At 39.2% G+C, this 11,508-nt stretch overlaps 1 protein-coding gene across 15 annotated transcripts in view; it reads right to left on the reverse strand.

Moving 5' to 3' along the window:
* NUMB (NUMB, endocytic adaptor protein) overlaps positions 1–11,508 on the reverse strand; it is a 132,537-nt gene that overhangs the window by 120,283 nt on the left and 746 nt on the right. Inside the window, exon 2 of one of the 15 annotated variants that reach the window (XM_023761384.1) lies at positions 9,874–9,928. The exons of the other annotated variants lie outside the window; for them this stretch is intronic. The gene's annotated coding sequence lies outside the window, so the exon portion shown is untranslated. The remainder of the gene's footprint in view (positions 1–9,873; positions 9,929–11,508) is intronic. 15 annotated transcript variants of the gene reach the window in all.

Below are 11,508 nucleotides of genomic sequence, written 5' to 3' on the forward strand. Positions count from 1 at the left end.
AAGCTGTTTTTTAAAAAAATGCATATGCACCCTAGGTGGTTTGGCTCAGTGGATAGAGCGTTAGCCTGTAGACTGAAGGGTCCCAGGTTTGATTCCAGTCAAGGGCACATGCCTGGGTTGCCAGCTTGATCCCTAGTGTGGGGCATGCAGGAGGCAGCCCATCAATGATTCTCTCTCATCAATGATGTTTCTATTCCTCTCTCTCCCTTCCTCTCTGAAATCAATTAAAAAATATATTTTTTAAAAATGCATATGCCACACTGGGGGAACAGGAGTATACTAGTATTTCTGAAATGGCACATTCGGGTAAGAAAAAGGTAGAAATAGTATGCCGAGAGCTTTTAAGTATGACAAGCCTTTTAAAAGTGAAAATGGTACCTGAATTTTCAACATCCATTGATGTAGCAAATAGTGAAAACCACCAAAACTACTATGAATTCATTCTTACATAAGAATATGTAAGAATATGTCCTTCATATATTTATATATACATATGTATAAAAGTTCTAAATATATATGTATGTGTATGTATACATATGCATATTGAGAATGTATTAATTTTGTCTACATATAATATTTGATGAGCAAATGGATCTGAAAACTCTTTACTAACAGAAAACATCCACCCTCAATCCAAAGAGTTGCAGGTAACAGATTGAAAGCTATTGATAAGGATATTCAATGTCAAGGAGATTGAATATTTAAATGTCATCTTAAATAAAATAGAAACTGAGTTTAATGAAAATTTATCTAATAGGTTCCATAGCTACACTTTATAATCAAAAGAATTTAGGGATTAGCTATAACACTGCTAATCTAGATATAAATAATTAAGACTTTACTGTGACTTAAAGGTACAAATGTAGCTGAATAAAAATATTCAAGTTTTTCCACAGACTGGACTAAAAATACAACAGAGTCGAGAAGTTAAGATTTTTAAAAATATATATATTTTTTATTGATTTCAGAGAGAAAGGGAGAGGGAGAGAGATAGAAACATCAATGATGAGAGAATTATTGATCAGCTGCCTCCTGCACACCCCCTACTGAGGGTCAAGCCCGCAACTTGGGCATATGCCCTTGACTGGAATTGAATCCGGGATCCTTCAGTCCAAAGGCTGATGCTCTATCCACTGAGCCAAACTGGCGAGGGCTTTAAGATTATTTTTAACATTCAAATGAAGTTTAAGTCTCATAATTCAACTTTATATACAAGATTCTTATATTTTGCTAGATCATTTTTTTTAATTAAAATTATTGGGGTGACATTGGTCATTATAAACATTATATATAAGACTCTTTTAAAGGCCATGCACTGTGTTAAACTCTTTTCATAAATTATCCTATGTAATAAAAGGGTAATATGCAAATTGACCCTAACAGCAGAACGACTTGGAATGACTGGTCACTATGACACACACTGACCACAAGGGGGCAGATGCTCAATGCAGGAGCTGCCCCCCCGTGGTCAGTGTGCTCCCACAGCGGGAGGTCTGCTCAGCCACAACCCAGTATGACGACTGCCAGTACAGCGGTGGTGGTGGGAGCCTCTCCCGCCTCCTCAGCAGCACTAAGGATGTCCAACTGCAGCTTAGGCCTGCTCCCTGCTGGCAAGTGGACATCCCCCGAGGGCTCCTGGCTGCCAGAGGGATGTTTGATGTCCATTTTAGGCCCAATCCCCCAGGGAGGGGGCTTAAGCCACCCGTTGGCCTCCCCCCGAGGGGTCCCAGACTGCGAGAGGGCACAGGCCGGGCTGAGGGACGCCCCCCCCCCCCCCGAGTGCACAAATTTTTGTGCACCGGGCCTCTAGTCTATAATAATAAAAGCATAATACGCTAATTAGACAGGACGCACTTCCGGACCACCTTCTGGATGAAGCCAGGGCTGCAAGGGAAGCCCGGGTCCTGGGTGCCTGCCAGCGGCCAGAGGAAAGCCTGGGTCCCAGGTGCCAGAGGGAAGCCGGTGCCGGCAGCCGGGGGAAGGAAACCCTACTCTTGCAATAATTTCGTGCATCGGGCCTCTAGTCTCATATAATCCTCAAAGCAATTTGTTTTACAGATGAGAAACTAAAGCTACCAGTAAAAGAGTTAACTTGCCTAAGGAAGTAGAGCTGGATTTGAACTCAGACAACTGAAGTTCATTTACTTGATGTTGTAAAACTCAACCCCTAACCAGGATCTCCCCACCATTCATTCAGTACATTTATGTATGCCAGAGAATACTAAAAAATATAAAACAAAGTCCTGACTACAAAAAATGTATAACTTTATGAAGAGGTTAAATATCACAAATAACTCAAAAACAAGATAAAATACCAAAACTGTATGGTTTCTAAAATTAAGCTAGAATATAAGAGAAAGAGATCATTAAGTAATGAACAGTTTTGCCCGGCATAAACTGTGGCTCAGTGGTTGAGTATTGACCTATGAACCAGGAGGTCACGGCTCAATTCCCAGTCAAGGCATATGCCAGGGTTGCAGGCTCAATCCCTGGTACGGAGCATGTAGGAGGTAGCCAATAAATTATTTTCGCTCATCATTGATATTTCTATCTCTCTCTCCCTCTCCCTTCCTCTCTGAAATCAATAAAAAAAATTTTTAATGAATAGCTTTTGATACAACATGTTAATATTAACATTTTTAGAAATGATGACCAGTCCTACAAATGGACATTTACAGTTCATTTTCTTGCCAGTATTTTCAATACTGTATTCTTTGCAAAAATACGTAAGACTTGGCTATCATAGAAAATATCATCCCTTCAGGCTACCAATAATAAATAATTAAAAAAAGAATGAATCAACTCTTTAAAATGGTTAACCATTCAAAAACTGCATTCATTGATGACATTTAAAGAAAAACCATTACATCATGAATGTTATGGAAATTATACACCTGCTTTTAAGAGACAATTTAAGAGATAAGATAGCACCCTGGCCAGGTAGCTCAATTGGTTAGAGCATCATCCCGATACACCAGGGTGGCGGGTTCTGGTTCGATCTCTAGTCAGCACACTTACCAGAAGCAACCAATGAATGCATAAATAAGTAGAAGAACAAATCAAAGTTTTTCTCTCTCTCCTTGAAATCAAATTTTTTAAAAAGAGAAAATACAAATGGATTAGAAAACTGTGGTACATCTACACAATGGAATACTATGCTGCTGTAAAAAAGAAGGAATTCTTACCATTTGCAACAGCATGGATGGAACTGGAGAGCATTATGCTAAGTGAAATAAGCAAGTCAATGAAAAAAAAATACCACATGACCTCACTCATTTATGGATAATAAAGACCATTATAAACTGATGAACACAAATAGATACAGAGCCAGAGCAGCATCGAACAGACTGTCAAACTACAGCGGGAAGGCTGGGGAGGGTTGGGGGGTAAGAGGGGGGGGGTAAGAGATCAACCGAAGGACTTGTATGCATGCATATAAGCATAACCAATGGACATAAGACACTGGGGGGTAGGGGAGGCTGGGGGAATGTCAAGGGGGGTGGGGAAGGAGACATACGTAACACTCTTTGTAATACTTTAAGCAATAAAACAAAATTTAAAAAATAAATAAACAGATCTGCTCAGCACAAGCTGATTCTGATAAAAAAAAAAAGGGGGGGGGGAAGAAAAGAAAAGAAAGCTTTTAACAATTTTCTACAGATGTAGAAAATTTTTTCTTTCACCTCTGACCAAATCCTTAACTAAGGAAGGTACAGGACTTATACAAAAGAGTTAACTTGCCTAAGGAAGTAGAGCTGGATTTGAACTAAAATCTACTTCTGGATCAATAGTGAAGAGGAATGTATCAAATGTTGGGGAGATAGATACCCTGATTCTTTCCAACTGGAATTTAGAACTAACTTAAAATCATTAAATCTATAATGTTTAGTTTTTTCTAGCAGTAAGGTTAATGGTTCCCACTGTTAACAAAAATGCATACAGTCATAGTAGGTTTGGCTCAGTGGATAAGTGTCAGCGTGTGGACAGAAGGATCCCAGGTTCGATTATGGTCAAGGGCATGTACCTCAGTTGCAGGCTCCTCCCCAGCCTAGGCCCTGGTCCAGGCTTGTGCAAAAGGCAACCAATCAATGTTTCTCTCACATGGATATATCTCTCTGTCTTTCCCTCTCTGTTCCCCTCTCTCTAAAAATCAAAGGAAAAATATCCTCGAGTGAGGATTAAATAATAATAAAATAAATAAATAAATGACTTTTTTTAAAAAGCATACATATTTTAAAGAGGATCAGGTAATGCTAGAGATACAGCCAGTGACAACACAATAAAATATTAGCCTCATTTGCCACATTTTTTAGTCTAATCCACCCAACTAAACAAACCGCAAAAACAAAATAATAAATGCTTAAAATACAGGCCCTGGCTGGTTAGAGCATCATCCCGATACATCAAGGTTGTGGGTTCAATCCCATTCAGGGCACATACAAGCAGTAACCAATGAATGCATATGTAAGTGAAACAACAAATCGATGTAAATGCTTAAAATACATGTAAAACTTTAAAGTCAACTCTACTTTTCCTAACTGCCACTAATCATAGTATCTGGAATAATAGACCTTCCTAGAAAGAGAAGTCTATAATAGGCCTAATATTGTTATAATTATTACTAATTAACATTGCTACATGTTGAGCACCCACTATAGGTAAGGCACTATACAAAATGTTTTTCATTTAATTCTCACCATCAGACTAGTAAAGAGGATAATTTAAGCTCCATTTTACAGATGACAAAACTGAGGCTAAGAGAGGTTGAATAAACTGCTCAATTAGAAAATAATAGAGCCAGGATTAAAAAACATGGTCATACAATGATAAAACCTGGACTTTGTCCATTCTATCATGCTTCCTCAGAACACAAATTATGCCTTTTTCAATTTAATAATATGGTCGTTATGAATATACTTCTGTCATAATCAGGCTATTCTATGGTTCTGTGAGATTACAGGCTGAAAAAAGTATATCTAAATTAAAGAATACTGATATAAGGTGGTGAAGGGCTAGGGGTGGAGGCAGGGTAGAAGAGGTCAATGGGGTAAAAAAGGGGGACATATGTAATACTTTCAATGATATTTTTTTTAAAAAAGAATACTGACAGCTAAAATGCCTTAAAACAAAGTTGGTTATATTAAAAGTAATTAAATGAACCTTCATAAATTATGCACAGCAGCACCCCTTGACACAATTGAAAGGTACCTGAGGTGTACTTTTGCATAGCTGACCAAGACAAAGGCATCACTAACTTACTTTTCTAAGGTCAAAGGTAGCCAAAGTCAATCTTAAATAAAGTTATGAATTTTGTTGTTTTTCTGTACTCCTAGCTTCCCTTTGCTTATATTCAGGCACTAAGCAATGTTCTACAGCTTTCAATCCCTCTTTCTCCCTAACTAAACTGGAAAAAATCTAATCAAATAATAATTTTCCTAATCAACTATATACACCTTAATACTATAAACAAGTTACCACAATTAAGATTTTGCTATCTGATCAGAAAACTCAAGACTTCAATCTTGATTAGAAGAATATAAGGTATCAGCAGGCAAGTGGAGAGAAATAGAGTTTTGGTGGGGAGAGAAGAGGAAATCACTGAACATTAATTATTAATATAGCAGCTCCTTGGTTAATTTATTTAAGATGACTAGGAATCTCTTTCTACTGCTTAATCCTAAACTCCATTGGAAAGGACCAGTGAGAAGGCTTGGTCGAGTTACAATTGCTGGGAACCTACTTCCAAGAGCTACAGAAGGAGAGACTAGTGTCCAACCTTCTATTTTTTTTTTAATTTTTTTTTTTTTTTTAAGAGAGCATGCGGAAGGGAGGGGGTGGGGAGGAGCAGAAAGAGAAACATGGATGTGTCGGCATTGAATGGTTGCCTCCCACATGCGTCCTCACCAGGGGAGGGGATGGAACCTGCAATCCAGGTACATGCCCTTGACCAGGAATCAGTGCACAGGCTGATGCTCTAACCACTAAGCACACCAGCCAGGGCCCAATCTTCTTCTAAATCTACAATATCTTACCCAGGCTCCCCCAGCTTCTAAGACTAGCAATTCTCAGTCTATTCCCTTGCATTCTGACATGCTTTCTTGAGCGGAAGAAAACAAAGGAAGAGTTAAAGCAAGCCATGGAAACTACACAGAACAAAAAATATGTCCATGGGAGAATGTTGCAAATAGGATCATCCTCCTTTACATATGTCACTCCAGGAAAGCAGCCAAGAACAGCTCACTCCTCTAGACATACTTCCTGCAGATGCTCCAGACTCCCCCTTAAGCACATCAGTGTTCTCATTCTCCCTTAGTTTCAACCCTCCTTTTGCCCCAAGATTTCTAAATGCATACTTTATATTCTCAAAAATATATGGCAATAAGATAATGCATATATGGCAATAAGATATGTATCAGTATCTGTGTCTTACACCTGAACAAACATCCTAAAGTCTTACAGAATATTTCTACCTTTAATAATGAAATTTTCAATATATTACTGAAACAGATTTTCTTTACAAATAAAAGACTTAATATGTCAAGATTTTTTTAAAAATAAGATAAGCAAATTTTAAAAATAAAACAATTGTTTCCTTTCTCCCTAGCCCTATCAAAGAAACATATCAGAATTCAGAAATCAGCAGAATTCAAGATCTATTATGTAGAAATCAAAATATATTAAACCTAAAATAAAATGTAGCTTTTCAAGTACTCTATTAAATAAGACTTTACTTTAAGGTGATAAGTTCACTGCGACCTTTCCTATGAAAGGAATCCTCCCAGAAAACTAAAAACCAAATATAGGTGTTTTGTACTTTGAAAGTACTAGATTTTAAGCACCAACATTTCCATTAGGATTTGCTATATGGGTAGCTGGAGGGCTACCCATATAGTAAGAAGTGGAGAAAGCAGATTAAAAGCTACTTATAAAAGACAAACTTTACTGAAATAGAAAATAAACTTAATTAACTGTTAATTGAATTCCACTTTTGAAAATCATTTACATGAATAATCTTTGATATGTAAAATTGAGTCTCATTTAAAATGATTTAAATTGTGCCATCTGGAGCACACAGTTTCTTTGGTATTGAAAAACCACTACTGATTAAGAAATCTCACTGTAAAATGAGTTGAGCAAGCAAAGCTATTCATAGATAAGTATGATTAAATTATGGATAAGTCAACTGACTAAAGTCCACTTATTGAGAAGCAAGTAAGTAGCCATAACCAGTGTTAGCTCAGTTGGTTGGACCTCGTCTCATGCACCAAAAGATTGCCAGTTTGATGCCCAGTCAGGGCACATGCCCAGGTTATGGGCCTGATCCCTGATGGGGGGCATTCAGGAAGTAGACATGTTAAGCTCTCACAACAATGTTTCTCTCTCACTTTCTCTCTAAAAAGCAATAAAAATATGTAAGAAAAAATAAAGGAAAAGTAAGTAGCCCTAACCAGGTAGCTCAGTTGGTTAGATCATTGTCCGGATATGCCTGGTTGCAGGTTTGATGAAGTCAAGATACATACAAGAAGCAACCAATGAATACATAAATGAACAACAAGTCATCTCTCTCTCTCTCTCTCTCTCTCTCTCTCTCAATAAAGAAAAATAAAACAGAAGTAAAACAAGTCAATGCTTAATATTATAAGGATGAGCTTTTACATTTTCCCACACTTGATTATTAAGATTTTTCATTCCTCCATCAGTTAGTAAAGAACTGAATGATCTAACAAATGTGCCCACCAACTGTATAATGATTTAAAGCAGCAGCCGCCGACCGGTGGTCCGTGCACCACTGGTGATCCGTGAACCACTGGTGATCCGTGAGGTCCGAAAGGTTGGCGACCACTAATTTAAAGAATAATCATTTTGGTGGTAGTGATGCTACATTTGACTAAATGCAAGGAATTCAAAAGCTTTCATCCTTGGAACCTTTGTTCCACAAAATTAGTAAATTTGTTTTATGAAAAGATTACTTATGATTTTCAACTCAAACATGCAATGATTGTTTTGCAGTCTTCCAAACAAAAATAAAAATTTTAACAAAACATAAAAATCTGAAATAAAACTACAAATAATTTTTGAGAGAGAAAAATTATCTTAACATTCTACTGCAAAGCTTCATCAATAGTTTCTTCACAATTTCACAAAACATTAATGAAAGGGTTACATAAATCCACTAGATTAAAATTTTAAAGAGATGCAACAATCTGTTTTCAATGCTGCTTTCTCTGTTCTTATACCCATAAAAACAGATCTAAATAAACTCTTCCCAAATAATAAACCACCTAGTTTTTATAGAAAAATCAAAGAGATCAACAGAAGGACTTGTATGCATGCATATAAGCATAACCAATGGACACAAGACACTGAGGGGTAGGGAAGGCCAGGGAATGTTAAGAGGGGGGAAAAAGGAGACATATGTAATACTCTTTGTAATACTTTAAGCAATAAAACAAAATTTTAAAAAAAGATGTCCGACTGCCCACAAGGAGCAGGTCTAAGCCCTCAGTCACACATCCCCGAGGGCTCCCAGACTGCGAGAGGGTGCAGCCACGCTGAGGGACCCCCTCCGCACCAACCAATGCACGAATGTCCTGCACCGGGCCTCTAGTATGCATATAAATTCTTTGGTTAACCTCTTCCCACTGCCCCCTTCCCTCTGAAATACTAGTACATCAGTCTGTTGCATGCTTCATCACTATTTCTTCTCTCTCCAAAAATCTAAAATACACAGTGAAATAGATCTGGTTCCCTTAAAAATGCTTTCCTAGCCCATCTAGGTGCAGCTTAGTGGTTGAGCATGAACCAGGAGGTCATGGTTCCATTCCCAGTCAGGGCACATGCCCAAGTTGTGGGCTCGATTCCCAGTGGGGACGTGCAGGAGGCAGCCAATCAATGATTCTCTCTTATCATTGATGTTTCTATCTCTCTCTCCCTCTCCCTTCCTCTCTGAAATCAATAAAAATATATTTTTTAAAAAATAAAAATATTTTAAGACGCTTTTCTATTATGTTTTGTATTAGTGTAAGGCCATGAACAGTTTTAAGATACTTTTACTCTAAAAAACAAACACCCTTTCACTTTTCTCTTTTGAAATGTGTCATACTTGGTTTTTATTTTCTATATATATACTGTTCTCAAACCAGTCCAGCCGAAACCGGTTTGGCTCAGTGGATAGAGCGTCGGCCTGCGGACTGAAGGGTCCCAGGTTCGATTCCGGTCAAGGGCATGTGCCTGGGTTGCGGGCACATCCCCAGTGGGAGATGTGCAGGAAGCAGCTGATCGATGTTTCTCTCCCATCGATGTTTCTAACTATCTATCTCTCTCCCTTCCTCTCAGTGAAAAATCAATAAAATATATTTAAAAAAAAAAACCAGTCCATATCAGTGTTAATATTTAATATGTCTGTGTATATTTAGGGTTTTTTACAAACAATACTTTACAGTAGGGTGGTAAAAAAGAAAGGGTAAACAAGGAGGCATAAGTGAAACAAAGTGTGCCACATCACATCTGAAAAACACCAATTTCATTTCTCTGCCTCAACCTCCCTTAAGTTCTCATGCCAAAGAGTCTCAATATCTAAAAAGAGGTACAACACGATAGGTGATAAGGCAAACACAGAAGAAATAAAATCAGAAACTGAAGAAATTTAATAGAATTTATCACAATCTGAGAAAGAATTAGCACAAACAGGAGACAAAGAAATAAGTAATAAATAAACCCAGTCCCTAAATACCCCTACTGAGGGGCTGCTTTTGCTGCACTGTATGGCTCAAGACAGTTTTTCAGTCTTTTGACTGTCAGAAATACATTTTACATTGTGACCTACTACACAAATGTATGAGAGAAATTTCCCAAAACAATACTTTTCCTTACCTAGTGCAATGCTAGTCAATTCTGTTCATCTATTTCATTTTCTTTTCTTTTTTTTCTTTTTTTAGAGAGAGAAGGGAGAGAGAGAGAAACACCAATGTGAGCGCAAAACATCCATTGGCTGACTCCTGCACACCCCCTACAGGGGATAGTGTAAACCACTAAAAACTGATTTGATAAATTACTAGTAAATCATGATCCACAGTTTGAAAAACAAGCTTAAAATAGAGGGCCCCTTAGATTAAGATCTTTTTTGCAATATGCCTCTGACCCTAGCAGGGTAGACAGGTATTTTAAGGTTGCCACAATATTATTGTTTTCATTTAAAGCAGTGGTTCCTGCCCCAGCCAGTTTGGCTCACTGGATGGAGCATTGGCCCACTGACTGAAGGGTCCCCCGGTTCCATTCCAGTCAGGGAAACGTACCTGGGTTGCAGGCTCAATCCCCGGCCCAGGAAGCAACCAGTCGACCTCACATCTAAATTTCTCTCTCTCTTTCTGTCTCTCCCCATCCTTTCCACTCTTAAAAAAAGAAAAAGAAAAATATCCTCTGGTTAGAATTAAAAATAAATAAACAAATAAATAAAAAACAGTGGTTCTTAAAGTGGGATCAACTTAAGCATCACCTGAAGTAAATGTAAATTCTCAAGCCCCAGCCAGACCTACTGAATCAGAGATACCCTGGGGCCAGCCGTGTGTCGTTTACCAAGCCCCCCAGGTGATTCCGGTGCAAGCTAAAGTTTGAGAACCACCTCATTAAAAAGAACTCTGGTCTGTCTTCATCCTCTATTTAAAAATCCAGGACACACGCTTACTCTGTACCAGTCACTATTCTACAAGTCCTACCAATATTAACTCCTGTGAAAAATGCAAACCTATAAAGTAGAAGTTACTATCATCCCTATTATACAGATGAGAAAGCCTTTGCACAGAGAGGTGAAGTTGTCTAAGCTAAGCGGTGGAACTAGAATTCAAACGTATTTCTAATTTGGCAAGGGTGCGCCCCTCCTCTGCATGTCTCCCCTCTCTCTGTTCAAGTCCCCAGTCCTACTTCTTCACAGTCCCCCCCTTTCCTCTTTCAAATGCCCCCGTCCTGTCAACGTCCCTATTTTCTAATATTACCGCTGTCATCCCTAAAACAAATTTCTTGCCGAAAACACTGGAAGGCGAGTCCCTTCCCCTTGCCTTCAGGACCCTCTCTCTGGTTCTGGTTGGCACCTTCGCATTAGGAAGCTGAGGTTTCTTCTCTCTCTGCAGTCCTTAGAGCTTATTAATGACCTCGCTGCTCATGCCCCTCTTCTCCTGGCCAGTTCCACGAGACCACTGCTCTCCTCCGGAGCAACCGGCTCGCCCCTGCTCCGCCCCACCTTCTCCTCCCTTCCCACAAGGAAATTATTTCTCCCCGCCCACCTGCTGGTGGTTCAGCCAGACTCCTAACTCCAAGAGCCTCCACTCCCCGGCTGGACCTCTCACCCCAGTCGCAAACCCGAGTTACTCCTCGAGGATTTTTCGCCCCCCCCCCCCCCGTGGCCCGGGATCCTCAGACCCACAAGTGGTAATTCAGCCCTGAGTCTCCCATCCCAGAACAACGGTGGGGCGGGGGGGGGGGGGGCAAGGGGCTCCCGGTTCCCCCCCAAAA

The sequence above is a fragment of the Myotis lucifugus genome, unplaced genomic scaffold (genome assembly GCF_000147115.1).
Source record: "Myotis lucifugus unplaced genomic scaffold, Myoluc2.0 scaffold_207, whole genome shotgun sequence".
Taxonomy (NCBI): domain Eukaryota; kingdom Metazoa; phylum Chordata; class Mammalia; order Chiroptera; family Vespertilionidae; genus Myotis; species Myotis lucifugus.